This window comes from Rattus norvegicus, chromosome 8 (assembly GCF_036323735.1).
Source record: "Rattus norvegicus strain BN/NHsdMcwi chromosome 8, GRCr8, whole genome shotgun sequence".
Taxonomy (NCBI): Eukaryota; Metazoa; Chordata; class Mammalia; order Rodentia; family Muridae; genus Rattus; species Rattus norvegicus.
Window position 1 is genome coordinate 125595481 of NC_086026.1, and position 20189 is coordinate 125615669.

Below are 20189 nucleotides of genomic sequence, written 5' to 3' on the forward strand. Positions count from 1 at the left end.
TCCGTCCTCTGCAAGAGCAGCCAGTGTTGTTAATCACAGGGCCATCTCTTCAGTCCCCAAATTCACAGAAACAACCTGTCTTCTGTGTTCTTTGGGTGGAGACGCAGGCTTTTATCTGGGCGCTTTCATACCATTCTTCTTGTGGCTGAGTTGACAAGTGTTTCCAAACAGGCCTTCATATATTTTATGTCATTTGTACCCACGCAAAATATCCAAGGCCATAAGAAGTCTATGACGGGGGTGGGGGTGCGGTGGGGGATAGTAAGGGATGGAGTGCAACCACAGTGCTGGGAAAAGGAAGACTCTCTGGCTGAGAAAACAGTTAATTATAAAAACCCAGATGGGCTTTTATATTTGTCAGACGGTATTTGTTTGGAAATATGGTGTCATCAACTCTGAAAATGCAGGAAACGCCATGTGCCGCTTGTTCGCCGCTGCGAGCAGATGCACGCAGATTCTCCCTCTGTCGCCGTTCGCCAACGCTGAACTAAAGCATCGCTTTGTTTAAACTTCAGGAAGGATGGCGCGGTGAGTGAACCTCTCTTAGTTTGTTGAACACAGAGGTGAGCGACGATGGGGTGTACTGGGTCGAGATCAGCTCCTGAGATGTGAGGATGCCTTTGCATCTCCCACAGTGCTTTGCGCCTCGGAGGCGCCTTATAAAGTCAGTCGGATCAAGTACTTTATGGACTAGAAAGTATAAGTACGTAAACACGTGAGAATGCTAAGTAGATTTTGCTTTGCTAAGCTTTAGTGATTTATACTCGAGCATGTTAGCAGGTAAAAGCCATCGGGGGCAGAAGAGGGTGTCATAGCCCCTGCACTTGGGTTACACAGGTTGGGGCTGCCAGCCACTGGTTCTAGGGGCTGGACTTCTCTAAAGGAATAGCAAGTGACTTAATCTGTAGAACCAGCTCTCCACCCCGTGTGGATTTTGGAAAGAGAATCTTCATTTTGGTTCACAACCAGGAAAATCTTAATAAGTATCCGATGTCTTTTAGTCAACGATTCATTAAATTCATTCATTCGTGATACTTTAATAAACGCCAAATGCCAGATCGTTTCACTGTGTGAACGAATTACTCTGCGGAACAGCGGTGAATCTTTAACATGGTTCTGTGTGCATGTGAGTGTGGAAAATGCTGGGAAGAGAAACGGCTACTTTTGCATTCAGCACTAAGACTTTTCAGTAGTTTTAAAGTTTCTGCACACAGTGTTAATTCTTAATAAAAGATAAAAGTGGAAGAGCAGACTCCAGGGGCAGATTTGCCAGGCAGCCTGGGTTCCTGGGAACCTAGTAGGAAACAGAGTGAGGACTAGGCTGACAAACAGGCTTCGATTGTCTTGTTTTTACCATAAAATTAATTCATGACTATTTAACAAACACAGAAAATAAGAATTAAGTAGAGGACCTGGCCCAGAGATAATTAATGCCAATGCTAATGTTCTAAAATATCTTGGCAACGTTTTAATTTTCCACCTCAACTGCCCTTGTTGAATTAGGAAATATGATACATATTCACTTTTTTGCAGTTGTGTGCATATGCATGTATATGTGTGCAATACATAAATGTGTGTGCACATAAGTATGTGTGAGACAGTATTGTGAGTGTGTAAGTGTGTCTGTATGAGTGTGTGTAAGTCTGTGTATGTGTGTGTGCAGGTGTGTGTGTATGGATGGATGAGTATGTGCATGTGTGTATGTGTGTGTGAGTGTGTGAGTATGTATGTGTGAGTGGGTGTGAATGTGTGTATGCAAGTGTGTGAATATGTATGTGTGTGAATGTGTCTGTGAGTATGTACATGTGTGTGTATGTGTGTGCATGTATGTGTATGTGTATGAGTGTGTGAATATGTGTGTGCGTGTGTATGTGCATGTGTGTGTATGTGTATGAGTGTGTGAATATGTGTGTGCGTGTGTATGTGCATGTGTGTGTATGGGAGAGTGTGTGTGTGTGTGTGTAGGCCAGGGTTCCACATAAGATGTATTATTCAAATGTGTCTTTGCTTTTGTTCATTTACTTTTAGATGAGGTCTCACTGAATCTGGAGTTTGTAAATTTCAGCGAGGAAGGCTGGCCTCGGAATCTAGCCATCTCCTCTCAATTCCCCTAACCCTGCCACCACACCCACCTTTGCACAGGTACTGAGGATTCAAGTTCAAATCCTCATGTTTACAGAGCAGGCACTATGCCTTCCAAGCCCTGACCCCAGACCCATGGGCACACAGCCACATGTCACTGTGTGGTGTTACTCTTCTGTGACTCTTTCATGGTGTTCTATAATCTCCACAGCATCATCAAGTCAAGAAAACTGAATCATTCCCCCATAGTGGACAGGGTATAGTTGAACCCTCCCCGGTTCTTTTAAATCTGCACCACAGGGAACCAGTGTGTTGTCCCCACAAGATGCCTGGCTAGTCTAAGAACTGCAAGTTATCACTGTAGGACTCCTTCATGGCTGATCGCAGGGGCTGACTCCAACAAGTAAGAAAACAAATTGCTTGAATCTTCCATACTTTCTATGTGATCACGTGACAAGAGCCTTTAACTACAAAGGCCGGTCATTTGGGTCCTAAGAGGTCACTGGCCCCTTTCAGAACCTGGCCCAGTTTTAAAGTTCCGTGTCGTAGAAAGAATGAGCTCCCTTGTGCTCTGAAGCACAGCCCTGAGGATCATCACAGAAGTGAGGACCAACTGCCTTACGAGTAGCCCACACTTCTGCTTCTCCCCAGTTACCTGTCCTTTCCACTGTAATTCACAGATGGGCTCCAGTGTCCGCTAAATAACTTGGACGCACTATGATTAACCTCTGCCATCTCGTTTCTCCCTGCTTCCCTTTTCTGTCACCTCAGTTATACCTTCTGCTCCAGTGAACTTCCTTCTGGAAATTTCTATTTTAATTTGCATCAGCTTCATTTATCCTGTGTATCTAATATGATTTTCTTCTCGCTGTGTGTGAGCATATACATGTGTGTAGTGTGAGTGTGTGTGTGTGTGTGTGTGTGTGTGTGTGTGTGTGTGTGTGAGATTTGTGCATGTGTGTCTGGGTGGATGCACATGTGCCTGCATGTGCATGTCCATGTGTGTGCGTGTGCATGTGTGTGTGTGTGTGTGTGATTTGTACATGTGTGTCTGTGTGGATGCACATGTGCCTGTATGTGCATGTCCATGTGTGCATATGTGTGTAGGTTTTCCATGTGTGCACATGTGTATGCATGTGTGTTTAAAGGTATGTGTGTGCCAGAGTATACATGTGTGCATGTGTATGTCTGTTTATGGGTATGTGTGTTTACATGTGCACACAGGCACATGTAGAGGACTGGCTCGAAGGCGTTTGATTTTGAAACTGGGACTGTGACGTCCCCTGCTGCCCGGGTTGTCTGCTGAGTACCGTGTTCCACCCCAGCACGTGCCCTTGCCCTCACATCCTGTCTTCTTTTCATCTTGTCCTTTTGTCCCTTCTTCCTCCCAGCTCGTTCCATTTTGTGGCTTTCTTTTCCTGTTTGCCAAAAGCAATGTCTTCCTAAATCAGATTATGTCTGATAAACAGTCTTCTAGATTTCCCCTGGTTCCTGTTATGAATAAAGCTCTGAGGCCCATCTTCCTCCTGTCTCCAGGAGGTCGCTCCTGCTCATTTTTTTGCCACTACGTGGTTTCTATGTGTTATCTTTCTAAAAACTAAACTGTTTAATCGGAATTAAGAAAACAACAGTCCAGACTTGGTGTTTATAAACGGTCGGTGGGTTTTCTTTGGCTCAACATGTTTCTTTAAACACCGGAGTTAAAATCAATCCCATCGCTGGCGGACAGCTGGATTGTATGCAGGGTCACATTGCCTGGATCTCCTTGGTGGGAAATTACGATTCTACCTTCTCATTGTGTTTCTGCCACCAAGCTGCCTTAAGCCTCCAGCTCCCAACCTGTCTTGTACCAGTTCCCACCCTCTCTCTCCACCTTAGCACTTCAGCTGTAGGCACTGGACCTCCACACAGCTGGGTTTTGTACATCCTCGAAACTACACTCGGCCTCACTTGATGTATGGGTACAGAAAGGACCTTGTCAGTCAAGCACGGCTGCTCCTTCAGAAACAATAAAAATGCCATTCTTCAGAAGAATGGCATGGTGACCAACGCCTGTGATCCCAGTATTCCATAGGCTAAGAAAAGGGGAGTGCTGCAAGTTCAAAGCCAGCCTTGGTACACAGTCAGTCCAGATCAGCCTGAGTTAAGGAGTGAGTCTTCATCTCAAAAAACAAAAAACAAAAAACAAACAAAAAACAAACAAAAAACAAAAAAAAAAAAACAAAAAACAAGCCAACAAAACAAACAAACAAAAAAAAAAAACAAAAAACAAAAAAAACCCAGCAATCAAATAACAAACCAAACAAAAGGAAAAACAAAAAAGAAACCAAAACAAAGACCATCAAACAAAAGACCCTAAACCAACATCCACACAGACAGAGGCCTGTTATCTCGTTCTGTGAGTCACAGTGTCATTTTAGTTGACAGGAATATTTTCTTTCATTATGCGTATCTGCCTAGGCCTTATTTACCAAGCTCAGGGGGCAGCTAACTCAGAAGGCATCTCTGAAAGGTAGGAGACCAGAAGGATACTTTCAACAAAAGCTCTGTCTCAAGTGTTCCTTGAGGCCCTCAGCAGGACGGGTAATTACTAAAAGCTGTTGCAGGAGGCTCTTGGGGAGACTTGCTGTGCTTGGCAAGGACAGAGATCTACTAAAGAAACTGCCAAGGCAGGTAAGGAACTCCCAGATTTTGCAGGGGGCTCTAAAACTTAAGCCACCTCATGGCACCTTTGCGCAGGAGACAGCCATGCAATGGCCAGAGCCAGGCTGGGCGGAGGGAAGCACGCACTCTTGGCTCTCTAGGTAAAGTGGTTCCTGGGAGATATTTTGGAACGATGTTGAGCCAAATGAAAGGCACTACTACAGTACATTGTCCTTCCGGGTATGAAGATATTTAAGAGTGTCGTTTAATGCTGCAGACTACACGGACATGGTCTAAAACCATGAGAGGCTTCAGTTTAGTGGTGGGCAGATTGAGGTGTCCATGCTAACAAGTTTTAGGGGGAAGTGGGAGGTCCTACACCACGTGGTCAGGCTCACTCTGATTCCGCAGCCACACAGCAAAGGTGGGACAGAACTGGCTGCAGGATCACAGGCATTGTGGGACATCTTTATGCAGCAGATTCTTTGAAGGGGGTGGAGAGGTGTCAGAGTATGTGACCTGGTTTCTTCAGGGCCTCTGTTCCTCACTTAACAGATACTTAGCCCAGAGACCACCCAGGGAACGAGTCACTGGTGCTGGCAGCTGGATACTACTTGGGTCCAAAGAAGCTCACAGAAACCACCCAGGCACTCTGGCTGTCCCTCTAAATAGCTTGCTTATCCATCTCTACTCTCATCTGTATTTTGCCTCCTGAGACGTGGCAATCCAGTGGTGCCCACAGAAATGCCAACGGCCTTAAGCAGGCAAGTAAGTGGCATTAAATTTAAAAGTGGCGCTGAAATACATAAATGTACTAACTGCAAACAGACTCAGAGGATGAAAACACGTACAGCCAATCCTAGCCGCCTATGTTCAACTCCTGAGACTCTCGTGGAGGAAGAGGAAAACTGCTTCTGACGCGTTGTCTTCTGACCTTTAGAATCATGCCACGGTGCTGTTCATCATCTCGCCTCCGATCAAATGAATAAATAAATGAACAAATAAATCATTTTAAACCATCATGAAATTTCTTTTCTTGCAGAAAAAGAGACCTCACCAGGCCATAAATGGATGCTTTAAGTGTATCAGAGCTGACAGACTGTTAACTGATTTGGCAGAATAAAATGTAGTGTGTGTGTGTGTGTGTGTGTGTGTGTGTGTGTGTGTGTGTGTGTGTGTATTTGTAATCATTAGTGGAGCTTTCAGTATGTCTTCAAATTAAGGTATGTTTGCACAAATGGTTTGGCTCGAACGTATTTCAGTTTTCCCTCATGTTTTATTGTAGGTGGCAGTGCTACAGAGATGACTCACGGCTGTGAGCGGCTGCACTTTGAGAAGACCCAGGCTCAGTTACCAGCACCCACATGGCAGCTCAAATCATATATAGCTCTAGTTCTAGGGAATTCAAAGTCCTGTCCGGGGCTCCGTGCACATGGCTTCCATATACATATACATATACATATGCAGGCTAGATACCCACACATATAAAATAATACTGAAACAAATTTCCTAAAGACCGATGGGGAAGAAGAGAGAACTGGCATTACTCTAGCTTTGCAAAAGACCTCAAGGTAGGTCTTCTAGTAAACAAAGCATTGGTTGATGGATGATTGATTGATGATTGATTGATTGACTGATCGCTTGCGTATGTGGACTTCCTCTATAAACAGATTCTATCCCAAGGTGATGAAGCTGCCAAGTGAAGGCAGCCTATCCCGTCAGCTGCCAGCTTTTAATTCATGTACAGATTCAGCAATGAATGGTTCTCTCAATGGATCATCGGTGTTTTCTCGGAAGCAAAGGTTTAAACCCCGTCAACGTGACTGCAACGCTCCTGAGCTATGGGGGAAGTAAACACAATCTGAAGGAATGGTTAACGGAGCTGCCTTGAAACTCACGCAGCCAAGGCAGCATTGTTCAGAGACAAGATTCTCTTCTTTGCCTCCTCAAGCACTGGAATCTGGAGCTTACAATTCAGCCATGCAGGCTGTGCGCTACCCCAGGGATCCAACTGTTTCTACTTCCCCAGTGGTGCTCAATGAGGCACAAATCACCATGTCTGCCATTTTCCTGGGTGTTATGGAGAAATTCAGGTCTTCCTTCTTATGTAGGAAACACTTCACCCATGGTTTGATCGTTTCTGCCTCCAAACTCTTTCACATAGATTATCCTGCCTGGAACTTGTGAGTCTCAATGACTCTAACGAATCCAGAGCTCCTTGTGTCTCTGACTGACTTTGAATCCTATTCCTTCATTTTTCTCTTGTCCAAAACCACATCCTGGAGATTTGTCTGCCTTGTCCGGGTTTGACTTGATTCACAAAATCTCCACAAACCCTGCCTCCCCCACAAAGCCTTTCCTTCCTACACAGTGAGAAGAAGGCTCATGACCCAGGTGTGTCACTGCACCCAGTTTGTCATGTATCCACTTGCCTGGCTCAGTTTCACTTGTGTTGATAAGTCCTTCTGAGACATGGCCTTTATTGCTATAACTGGATTTTATTTGGCACAAGCTTCGGCAGTGTACTCTTGTCCACATCTTCATAGCTTCCAGGATGGCTTGAGAGTGAAAATCCACAGAGCAGCAGAAGTCATTGGTACTCCCTAGCAATCCTCAGCCACCAATCTCTCTTCATAGCACAGCATTTGTAAATTAACCTAGCTAAAACCTATCAAATATGAGATAGTCAGACAGGCTTTCTCAGTAACTTGGGAATTAAAATAAAATTGTCTCACATTTCCCAAGAAGCAACATGAAATACATTTTATAGTATTGAAATATTTCCTACTAATTACTTTTAGATTAAAAATTTTAAGTGTGTGTGTGTGTGTGTGTGTGTGTGTGTGTGTGTGTGTGTGTGTGCAGGTGCTCTCAGAATGGAACCCAGAACGAGACATTGGATCTTCTGGAGCTAGAGTGACAGGCAGATCAGGAGCCACCTGATACAAGGACTGGATGCTGAACTTGAATTTGCTGCAAGAGAAATACCTACTCTTAACCTAATGACCGATGCCTCCACCCAAGAGTATTTTTCTAAAGAGCCCATGAGACACTGTCCCCTGTCAGCCCTACCTGCAGATGCAGAAACTGAGTAGGCTACTCATGCTTGCTTAGCTAGTCAGTGGTAGACCGAGGGTGAGAACTTGGGGGCTCATAGCTATAGTAAGTTTCTAAGATTTCTGTTTCCCTGCAGAGAAGATACACATTCCACATTTCCATTTGATGTATGATTGCTGAAACATTAACTGAAACAGTTGTCACCTCTGGTTCTGAGGTGCTGAGGGCTGCAACAATCTTTCTCTCCTTTTATTTTTTTTTCTTCAATCAACTACCAATAAAAGTTGGTAGGAAAGTTTCATGGAGAAAGCTCTCAGACCCGCATGGCTGCATTCACCGTTTTTTGCTTAGAGAATGCAATGGATGCATTTTATTACCTATTAACTTTATACTAAGTGTGCTTTAAGGAGAAATAAAAACTTCCTCTGAATACTTATGGAACTCGAGAACTCAAATGAAACGAAGGCCAGGCCATTTTCAGAATAATGCATAGGGAAGATTCCAGAATACAAAGACTGCCTTCTTCAAAGATTTTTGTGAGTTCAAACCTGCCTACCCATGGTGATTTCCATCTCACACCAAATATTATGAGCCTTTGAATTAATTTCCAGAAAGGGCAGGGGTTTGAAACACGGGAAGGCATGGTCCTAAGAACAGATTATAGGTTTTCTTTGCATATCTTAAGGAAAATTGCCCACCAGCTCCAACAAACGCCTTTCCTTTCTCTCCTCGTAGCCATTGTCTTCTGCCTAGAGAGCTTTACACCTTCAGTCTCTACAGTGGGGATTCATGTTGGAGACACAGAAGGGAAGAGAGTTCATTCTCCTTTAAGACTGATGGTTCCAGGAGCCAGCTGAGTTGGCTCAGGGGACTGAGTATTTGTAGGATTGCCTACAGAGGCTGGGCTTCAGAAAGCCATAGAGAAGGTAAACACAATCACAGAGTACAAGAAAGAGAGATTGTCACCAGAAAAGTAAATAATCAAAAATCAGGAAAAGGTCAGATACTGATAAAACAACACATGACAAGATTTCCTACCCACCAGTTGATTTTAACTATGGCTGTATAATCTTAAGTCTCCAACTTGGGGAAAGGGATTAGCTAATTAGATTAAAAACTGAGGTCCAACATTTTGCTGCCAGCAAGAAACACACCTCACTAGCACAGACCTGCATAGATGGAGAGCCATGTGGAACATTATACTGTGAGACAATGGAACCAGGAAGCAGCAATACTTATCTCTAACAAGGCAGGCACTGATAAAATTACTCGGAGGAGACTAAGAAGGTCATTACATACTGGTAATGGGAATGACTGTTCAAGAAGATATAAGGACAACAAAAACATACTAGCAAATGCTTGTGCATTCAGTTTCATGAAACAAACACTATTTGGGCATAAACAGACAGAGAGATTCAGAAACAATAATAACATTACATTGCACACTGTCATTAAAAGAAAGGCAAAGCTAAAAAAGAACAAAAAATAATTCAGAGTTAAGTTGATTAATTTACAGCATGGTTTAGTAGTCATCCATAAGCATTATATCCAAAATGCACATCATTCTTTTCATCAGTACATGGAACTATCTCCAAAAAAAAATATTTTAAAAAACCAAAAAGGTCTCAATAAATATAGAAAACAAGAATTTCTTGTACACTATGTGAATATATTAGAATAAAAATAAAAATTAACATCAGCAAAATTTATACAAATATATGAGGATTAAATAAGTTTTAAAGATCAGAGGTTTATTAGAATATTAATGGTAGATATTTTTAAAAAGCCTAGCACCAAATTGGGATGGAAACACAAAACATCAAAGTCAGTAGGGCATTGTAAAGGTGGTTCAAAGGTAGAACAGTGTACCTATGATTCCTTCCATTAAAAAATCGGAGCTATCTCAAATAACCCAATTGAGACCAAGCTGACCCTAAAACCACCAGAAAGAGGAAAAAAATTGTCAGAGATGAAATTAATGAAATAGATTAAAATAATATTGCAAAGAAATGATGAACTAGACTATTGGTTCCTTCAAAAAGTTGGCAAACTCCTAAGCCATCTAACACAAATAAAGAGAAATCCCCAATCAATCAAATTGTAAACTAAATGTATATAACAGTTATTACAGAAATATGAAGAATTCTCAAGAATTATCCTGACAACTTATACTCTAATAAATTCGAGGATCTAGAAGAAATGGCTACGTTTCTAAACCGTGTGTCTTGTCAGAATTGAACTAAGAGGGTATTCAAAACCTAGCCAAAGCTGTAAGACTGATATAATAACAAAAGTTGCTTCCCTCCATATGTGTTTATGTATGCATGTATGTATATTTAAATTATGTACATATATTTTTTCCAAGACCAGTTGAATTCATGCTGAGGTTCACCAGACATTACCACAGTGGCACTGGGTCTTCTGAAACTACTCCATAAAATAGAACACGATCAAGTCTTCTGAAGTCATCCCATGGGGATCACATATCACCCTTATGTAATAAATCAGGACAAAAACCACAATTTTTTTTACAAAAAAGCAAACAAATTTTGTTGAAGAATACAGATGTAAAACATGTTGATTAAACAATTTGTAGTACAAAGTTACAGCACACTCAAGAAGAGTGTACCTCAGGACCGACGTGTTCTTAGTCCTGGAATGCAAAGGATAATACTATGTATGCAAAACACAAGTACCATATAGTTCATCTGTAGAACTGAGAATAAAAACAACACGGACGTCTCTGCCCATATTGAAAATTGTCTTTGAAAACAAGTCAGCATCCCTTTGTGATGCAAGCCTTGAAGACACGAGTTGCACAAGGGTTTTGGTCACTATAATAAAGCCTGTATGTGAGAAGCTAGTGGTCTGTGTCCTGCTGAGGAGAGGAGGACCAAAGCAGTTCCTTAAGAATCAAGGACAAGACAAGGGATGCACTGTTACCAGGGATATTCGTTACAATAGTTTACATTTTTGATAAACCAATAAAGCAATATGAATGTCAGCAATACACCTGTGGAAGGAAGTGAAATTGTCCCTTGGTGCAAAAATCATGATTCTCTAGTAGAGACGCCAAAAGCTTCACCAGAAGGCTTTCAGACTTGACAAACAAATTCAGCCAAGTAACGGGAATACAGAAAGATCAATAGCCCTTTTATATGCCCAAAATGATCCTGCTGAAGAAGATAACAGGAAAGCAATACCATTTATCGTAGTCTTGAAAACTAAAATACCCAGAAATAAACTTAACGGAGGAGGCTAAAGCTCCTTGTAAAGAAGGTGAGGACTCTTTGTGCTGCACCGATGGTTACACTTTCCAGAGGGTGAAGCAGGCATCGCTGGGGAATACCTATCCCTGAAGGAGGTGTAAGCAGGAAAATAATAGCTTAACTAACAGGGTATGGGAACAGAATGTCAGAAAATTTGTGCTCCATTCTCTGGTTAGGTGAGAAGTGGATGTCGCATCTGCTGTAACTGGAGTCACACACAGTTGCGAGCTGCCTGCTATTCAGGCTGAGAATCTAACACCGGTCCGATAGCAGCACAGCAAGCATTCTGAACAGCAGAGCCTTCTTTCTAACAGGATGGGAGGTGGCTTTTAATGGGCATTGTCTTTAATGCACACAGTGAGACTGTCCATCGTTGTGGTTGCTTCTCTAGCTACACTTCTATTCCCTGTGTTGTGTTGGACACTACTCTTGTTCCTCTGAACGCCTGTAACTAAGGATTTAGCTACTGAGCTCAGTCCGGTGATGAAAGAGGACACCTCAAACAGACTGGAAAACAGTCGCACTCAAAAGCTGCGAGCACATCACCCAAACGAATACGCGATTAAAACTATCACAAAGATCTGGTCCCAGGAGCTCGAGTCCCACCTCAGGAATACAAGGAACGTGACATGTTATAACAGCGTAACCCCTCCAAAGATTACCAAGGCTACAATAACAGGTTCTACAGAAAGTAAACTAAATAGAATTTCAGGAAAACGATTAAAATGATTATAATAATTAGGGCAACAAAATCAAAGAGGATACAAAGTCTAAAGGAACTGAAAATGGAAAAATCAAGTAACTGAATACAACACGTAAGTCAGCACAGGGCAGTACAGGGAATTCAGTAAAGAGATAGCAATTCTGTGAGAAACCGAAGCTTACATCGGAAATGTAAACCCCCTAAGTCAAGTAGACTCACTCATGGTTAACCCATTGGTCAAGTGGAAGAGGGAAAATTCAATACTGAAGAAAGACAATGTAGATGAATCAGGACAGCAATAAAAAAGAGACATCAAGAGAATATTCAATATCTATGGGACATTGTTCAAAATCGGAATTTACCCATCATGACCGTCAAAGAAGCACAAGCAAAAGGCGCGGAAAATATAGCCCATAAACCTGCCATGGGGAATTTCTCTAATCGAGAGAAGAGAGGCCTTTAAGACCCAGAAGAGAAAAGAGCATAGGGTAGCCTCACTGCGTGCTATCAGAGTGGAAATCCTGGTTGCAAGAATAAAGAACGGATGTTGAAACTATGAGAATCCTCAAGTCTCACATACAAGGGCAAGCCCATCGGAACACCCGACTTCCTTAGAGAAGCCTAATGGTCAGGAGTGCATACAATGATGTCTCCCAAGCTCTGGAAGCCGTTCATTACTGGTCCTGATTGTGCATCTAACACCGTGCCCCTGCACGGTTTAAGGAAAGGAAAGACTTCCATGATGGATACAAGCTAGAAGAATTCACAGCACTAAGACAGAGGCATAGGTGATATCTTAATGAATCTTATTCATTGAAAAATAAGCAAATCTTTGAGGCCACCACCACCACATCTGACTGATTCGTTTCCCCTCTTTTGGAGACAGGACCTCACTTTGTAGTTCTTGCTGGCCTGGAGCTCGCTCTGTTCACCAGGCTGACCTCGAACTGACAGAGATCCACCTGCCTCTGTCTCCTGAGTGCTGGGATCAAAGGTGTGCACCGCCACCCAGAACTTGGCCTCTTTTTATATGCAGTAGCTGAGGTTCTTATGTCAAAGAATTCCAAAAGCAAGAAGCATGGATAGCAGGCTGGAAGTAGTCTGTCCATCCCGTTGGAAGCTTGATTTTAGGGGACAGAGAAAGGGAGAGATACAGTTTCACTTCCTGCAGTCCTACTCTGTGCTCTCTTTTTCTTCTTCCTTGCCTAACCCAACTGCTGGGCTTATTAAGTCTTTCAAACTCTCTCACTCATCTGAAATTGTTTCCCTGGTTAAAGTTTTTAGAGTTTGGTACAGTTAACTTCCTTTTCCTTGCTCTTAATTTGAGCTCAGAGTAGACAAGAACAGAGGGCCGAGAGGAAGCACCTTTCGCCTTATATCTCTTTTGTGAGTCACGCACCCACTCAGTCTTTATCCCTAAAGGATTTCCAGATGTCATCAAGACTCACCGAGGAGGTATCAGAAACAGAGAGAAGGTGAGAGGGAAAGTGCCAGAAAAAGACAGTGACTGGAGATTGTTAGTGGGGATTGGGAGCAGGCAAGAGAGGAAACAGCCTGGGAGTGGGGATGTAGCCCTGGGCACAGCCTTAGCTCTCCCAAGTCTCGTTTAATGATCTTTGATTCAGCAGAAGAGAACTGTTGGAATGTGAGGCAGTTTTTGTTTTCTTCTGTCAGATTCTATAGATGAGAGTTAGCTTTATGGTTAAGATAAATACATGTTTATGTGTGTGTGTCAGATATGATATATTTGTGTACATATATCATATATACATACATATGATGTGTGTGTGTGTGTGTGCATGTATCAATCACAACCAATATTCTGATCTCAACAAAGGTATGGTAAGGAGGTAAAAGATACATGTGGTTGGAAAACCGAACTCCACCCCAGCCCTATAAAAGACAGGGCCCAGGAGGGTCTGGTGAATCACGGAAAGCAAAACTCACTAGGCATCCTGGGGTTGGCCTCATATCCAACTAAAATGAAGGCTAGAGATCCCAGATTTCTACAGTGGACTTATCTTCACTTGGCCTATAACTTCTTGATTGATGAGTCTGTATCCTAATAGACCACCACCAGCTGAGCGCATGGCAAGATGGAACCATGGGTAATGCAACATGATGAATGGCATAGTGTATGTCACAGAGCACCACAGTGTTTGCTGGCTGTCAGCGCTGTCAGTGGTTCCTGGGGGCTTTGAACCATGGTCACTCCCTGGCACCACAGCAGATTGTACCACATAACAATAGCCCAGGAAAAGCTCCGTTAGAAACGGGAAATGCATTTACTACTAGTGTGCAATCCTTCCTACCGATGTATTCTCAACAAAACTGTATGCCTAGCCACCGTTTACAGGAGATTGGCTGGAGTCACTTCCCAGAACAATGAAGGGAATGTTTCCTTTGAGAGGCCCATATCCACATGCTCGGTCAGGAGCATGGTCCTTTTCTTGAGAGTCACTGTACAGTAACCCCATGCTTAAATCTATGTAAAAGAATTCTTGCTGACACATTTCATCTCTGCATCAGAACAGCAGAAAGTGCAGGCAAATTTGGCAGAGATTCATTAGAAGCAGGTCCCTCTCTTTTCTAGAACAATAGCACGCTGTGTTCCAAACGGGAGAAGCTAAGCCAGGAAACCCCTGCCACCGCCAATCATTCCCTTGAAGCCACAAATGACTCCAGGATTGGGCAACAGAAGGAAATGTTGAGTCTGGCCCCAGCATTCAGTCATAAACTGTGTATTTATACCATTCACACATGTATGTTCTTTCGTCCTCTGAACTGAAAACAAGATATCAAAAGTGAAGGTAAAAAGAAATAAACAGAAAAACAAAACAAAATAAAAACAAAACCAGACAGGGCAATGTTTTCCACCTTTGTCTGTCAGTATCTGAGATAGAACTGTGATCTCTCCAGAAGGTTTATCCCACCATAATCTGTTTACCAAGTGCTCTGGCAACATATCTGTGGTGTGAGGAAACACACTAGTGACTAAAAAGCAACTTAGGATAGAAAGGGTTCCTTAGGGCACAGAACTCCAGGTTAAAGATCGACCCTGTGATGACGTCACAGCCATGGGAGCTCGAGACAACGGGTCAGATCACGTTCACATTCAAGAGCAGAGAGAATGGACACGTGCATGCTTGCTCTCAGTTACCTCTCTGCACTCTTACATGGTCCAGGGCCCACGGTAGTGCATGGATAATGTTTCTGCACACTCTGTAAAGGTTGTCCTTGCATTATTCTTTTTTTTTTCTCTTTCTTTTTTTCGGAGCTGGGGACCGAACCCAGGGCCTTGCGCTTCCTAGGCAAGTGCTCTACCACTGAGCTAAATCCCCAACCCCCCTTGCATTATTCAAATGCCGACTTCTCTGCCTCATAACTTGTTTGAATCCAGATGCGGTATCGTACCGCTTAGGTCAATAATCTCCTGTCTCTCAAGTGTGCATAAATAATTCTTACCATTTGTTCTCTGCCTTGTCAATAAATGCTGATTACCCAATGGATGAGCAGATGACAGAATAGGGTAGGACTTCTGCCAGCCAGGCGAGGGAGGGAGAGAAGGAGAGAGATTAGGGTCTGCCCTAAGGATGAATGGAGTTGGAGCCAAGAGGAAGGGGTTGAGAGAGAGAGAGAGAGAGAGAGAGAGAGAGAGAGAGAGAGATATCATGGTTTCCACCTCAAGCCCAAAGAGCCAGACCAATAACAAGAAACAAGTATGTTGGGGTCATGGTGGGGAGGTACACACATTATCACAGGGGATGATTAACTGCCCAGTTATTGAGGTGCAGCTTGAAATAAATCTTGGTTTCCCTGTGTGGTTATTGGGGTTTAGCATAAGGTAAAGAAATACAGCCACTGGATTAATTCACTATTTAGATTTATATTACAAATAATTCATTTATGCACACTAAGGAATGGTGCACAGAGTTTATTAATTAAGGAAATCTAGGCAATCTGACACAGCCGCATTTGAGAGGCAACCCGGCCCAGACATTCTCATTGAGACAATCCCAGGTGATTCTGTATTGCCCGCATGGAAATGGCAGTTAACGGCAACCAGCACAGTATGTAACCTGACATTCTTGTTTTGCAGATAAGGGGGAAAACATGAAGGTCACGTGGAGGTCATAGAACTTGAGTAAGAATACACAGTTCTAATCCAAATCTAGGCTGGCTGGACCCTGTGCTGAGGGGACTGTGTGTATCTTTTCTGATCACAAAGACTCCGGGTCTACCAAGGAGATGTGTTTCTGCTTGCGGCCCTCTATCTATTCTGGGATGGCTTCCATTAAAGTAATGGCGATGAGATCTAAGGTCATTTAGAAACACAAACCTGCTCATAATACCATTTGTTTTAAATCCCAGTTCAAACTCATTGGCTTCTAAGGACTCTTACTTAAATAAATTAAGAACATTTCTTAAGAAATTTCTGCCAGGAAAAAATCTGTGGTGTCTGCCAAAGGACTTCCTCGGTTACACAAGGGTGGTGGGATTCCTTATTTGTATTCCCATTTGGTTGGGTTACTAGGAAGCAGTGTGCTCCAAACAGGGGGGAGGGAGAGAGAGAGAGAGAGAGAGAGAGAGAGAGAGAGAGAGAGAGAGAGAGAGAGAGAAAGGTAGGTAGGTAGGTAAATAGACAGACAGAAAGACAGGTAAATCTACCCTTCTTGATAGTATTTTTGGTTTTCTAATTATAGTTTAACTTTAATACATTTGTTGCAAAGGATAGTCTTTCAGAAATCACTTAAAATCTTACGTGGGAAAATCCACCGTGCATAGATTAGGCAGAAGCTAAAAGAATTTATAAAATTTCCTGTATGTAATAATCTAAACACCATGAAAATTCAAATACTTAGCTTTGTATTCGTGTTTCTTACCTATGCCAAACCAAAACACAGTGGTGCTTTTTGACATGTGACGTTTCCCATGACTGTGAAAAACATGTTACATTGCAAGTGTGCTGTGTTTCCATGAAGAGTTCAGTCTTTTTTCTTTAGTGTGTGTTCTAGTTTCATTCCTGTAGCTGTACTAAATTACAGTGTTGAAAAGAAACTGAGGGTAAAAATGGTGTGTCTAGTTTATAATCCCAAATTATAGTCCACCATTTTGGGGGAGGTTAAGGCAGTAACTCAGGCAGCCAATCATAATACACCTACAGTCAAGAGCAAAGACAGGATATAGGCATCCTCACTTGCTTGTTTCCTGACTTGTGTTCCACCAACTTTCTTCACTCTGATACCATTTAGGACTCTCTGCCTAGGGAATGGCATTGCCCATCATGGGCTGGTTCTTCCTATGCCAATCAAGTATCAAGACAGTACAGTCACAAACATGACCACAGGCCACCCTGAGCTAGGTAATTCCCCAATTAAGAGTCTCTTCCCTCGTGATTCTAGATTGTGTTGACTGTGAAAATAGAAAAAAATAACAAAATTTGGAGTGTTCCCCAGTGTGATGTATTAGCCATGAGGCGGGTGACTCGCTATGTGAGGATTAAAGGAAGAGATCAATCTCATGGCTTTGGGAGCAGAATCTGTTTCCCCTGAAATGGCAGAAGGGTTTCTGGATGCACTTCCACAGAAGCAACTCTACTCCAGTCCTGTTGGTAATACTCTAAGGGTTCCTGGAACTCACTAGCAAGTACTAACTTCAAGTTGCTGTGGTCAGATGTCTTAGTTACTTTTCTATCCGTGTGAAGAGACACCATGACCATTGCAACTCTGATAAAGAAAGCACTGGATTGGGGCCTTGTTTACAGCTTCAGAGGGTGAGTCAATGAGCATCACGGGGAGCATGGCAGGAGGCAGGCATGGTGCTAAGGCAGCAGCCATGAACTTACATCCTGATCCAAGGGCAGCAAGTAGAAAAACACACTGGGTCAGACAAGGGCTTTTGAAACCTTCAGTGACACATCTCCTCCATTAGGCCACACCCCTAATTCTTCTTAAACAGTTCCAGTCTCCGGTGTCTAAAGCATTCAGTCACATGTATGAGTCTATGGGGGCCATTCTCATTCAAAGCACCACACGAGTGAAGCCAATTTAAAAATAATTAAGTTTTATATTTCACTTATTTATCGTGTATATGCACCTTGGGTGGTGGCGGTGCCTGTGCCATGGCATGTATGTGAGGTCATAGAAAAACTTGCTAGATTCTGTTTTCTCCTGTCATTATGTGATCCAGGGCTCGAACTCACATCTCCAGGCTTGGCAGCAAGCACCTTTTACCCACAGATCTATCCCATCAGACCAGAGGGAGTAAATTAAAAAAAAAACTTTAACATTCTTCTATTAAATATCTATTTTTTACTAGCTAGTGTTTCATTTACCATATTTAGGGCCAAAGTCAGGGTTCTGAGAAATGAAGGGATATTTCACTTGAATGAATGAAAACGTGGCCATGATCATGAATGAGAATATCATTCAAGTTGGGACAAAGCACTTATCTGAAAGGGTTACAAAAGTGAGAATTCTGCCATGAATGCACGCTTCATCTTTTTACTGTGAAAGAATCTTTTGCCACCTTTCCCCATGTGACTTTGATGGAATTAGTTTGAATCTTTCCTCTACCGTTGTAACATTATGAGTCAGGACAGCTTGGGTTACTTCTATAAGACAATTTTTTTTTAATTCCCTGCTAGTGGAAGATCTAAAAATGCTTTAAAAATTAATACAGTGACAATACCTAGTTTTTTTGAGAAAAATGGACATTTGTGGGTATCCACACTTCCCATGTTTCTAAGATTACACACACACACACACACACACACACACACACACACACACACACACAGTGAACCAGTAATTATGCCCATGGGCCTGGAGAAATACCCCCATATTGCCCCAATATTGCTCTTACAGTCTAAATTCAGTTCCCCAAACTCAAATCAGGTGTAACTCCAGCTCCAAAGGATTCAATGCCCTCTTCTGCCCTCCATAGTTACCTGGATTCGTAGGCATATATATATACCCGCCATTTTTTGATAAAAGAATTGCTTCTTTTGCTCAAGATCCTCTTGAGGACCTGGTGCTGAGATATCTGTACAACGTCTTTAAAGCCCAATATGCTGAACCTCTAAGCCCCCCTAACCAACAGCTTCAAATTCAACCCAGTCCTCCTATTTTAAGTGAACACCTACGGTCACCGAAGAAGCTGCTCTTTGTCATCGTAAATGGTAAGAGAGACAGGCACAGAATGTGACAATTCATTCCCCCCCCCTTCCTACTTACAATTTAGGGTGGCATCAGAGCGAAATAATTAATTGACCTGTCTGGAGAACAAATAAATCACCAACTCAATATGGTGCTTGGAAGTTGCAGATCCTTTCTGCAGCATCGCCAGGTAATAGCGCTAACGTATGGGGTTGGCGAGCTCCTCTGACACGTCTCCCAGGCTCCCTGACCCCTCTCGATGCTGTGGCAGTGAAATATGACAGGGACTGCAGTGCAGTTACATTAGAACAGGCTGCACATCAGTAACCATTACAACAGAGCTCACAAGTACAAGAAAACTAATGGGGTCCGTGATGTAATGACAAGGGACACCCTTTGAATGTCCTCTTCAGAGCTGGGAGATGCCTCAGGCAGCTGCTTGGGAACAGGACTTGTCACTCAGGCATGAGGACCTGAGTTTGAATTCTCCAAACCCATATAAAGTGAGACACGTAGTGAGAGCTGTGAAGCCAGTGTCCTTGTAGCGAGATGGGCGGCGGAAGCAGAAGAATCACAGATGCTCACAGGCTAGCTAGCTTGGCGTATGCTGTGGAAAACCTATAAAGGAGACCCTGCCTCGAACAGGACAGAAGGCAAGATTTAACAATGCATATTGTCCTTTGACCTCTTCATGCACACTACAGTGTGTGTGTGTGTGTATGTGTGTGTGTGTGTGTGTGTGTTATAGGTACCTTATTAATTACTTAATAATTTTAAAGCAATTCCTTTTTGGTTTCTGTCAGCCTGAAAAAAATTATAACCAAGGTAACTTGGTATATTACAACAGAGAGAGAGGGGGGGAGGGAGAAGGGAGGGGGCCAGAGAGAAAGAGAGGGGGAGAGAGAAAGAGCGAGAAAGAGAGAGAGGGGGGAGAGAGAGAGAGAGAGAGAGAGAGAGAGAGAGAGAGAGAAGGGGAGAGAGGGGGAGGGAGGGAGGAAGGGGGAGAGAGAGAAAGAGAGAGAGGAGAGAGAGAGAGAGGAGGGAAGGAGGGGGCTAGAGAGAGAGAAAGAGAGAGGGGGAGAGAGAGAGGAGGGAAGGAGGGGGCTAAAGAGAAAGAAAGAGGGAGAGAGAGAGAGAGGAGGGAGGGGGCCAGAGAGAGAGAAAGAGAGGGGGGAGAGAGAGAGAGAGGGGAGAGAGAGAGAGAGAGAGAGAGAGGAGAGAGAGAGAGAGAGAGCAAGGCAGGGAATGCCACCTTCCAGCTAATGTCACGACCACACT

The 20189-nt window shown here is 43.1% G+C and overlaps 1 protein-coding gene across 22 annotated transcripts in view; it reads right to left on the minus strand.

Annotated features, from left to right (window-relative positions):
• Rbms3 (RNA binding motif, single stranded interacting protein 3) overlaps nt 1-20189 on the minus strand; it is a 786929-nt gene that overhangs the window by 412170 nt on the left and 354570 nt on the right. The window lies entirely within an intron of this gene.